The sequence below is a fragment of the Delphinus delphis genome, chromosome 15 (assembly GCF_949987515.2).
Source record: "Delphinus delphis chromosome 15, mDelDel1.2, whole genome shotgun sequence".
Taxonomy (NCBI): domain Eukaryota; kingdom Metazoa; phylum Chordata; class Mammalia; order Artiodactyla; family Delphinidae; genus Delphinus; species Delphinus delphis.
In genome coordinates, this window is record NC_082697.1 from 27,911,215 (window position 1) to 27,911,492 (window position 278).

Genomic DNA, 278 nt, shown 5'->3' on the forward strand with positions numbered 1-278 from the left:
GAGACAGACGGGCGCGGTGAGCGGACGCGCGCGGCAGCCGGGGCACTCCGAGGCCGCTGGGCGCACCTACTCACCGTCTCCGGGGGAGATGGTCTCCACCTGCACTCCCATGGCGGCGGCGGCGGCGGCGGACGCGGGGCTGGCGGGCGGCGCGACGGCCGGCGCGACAGGCGGCGTGGACAGAGAGCGAATCTGGCGGCGGTTCCGCGGCTGTGCCTCGTCCCTCCGCGGAACGGCTGCGCACGCGCGCGCCCCCGCAGCCCCGCCCTGCGTGCGCG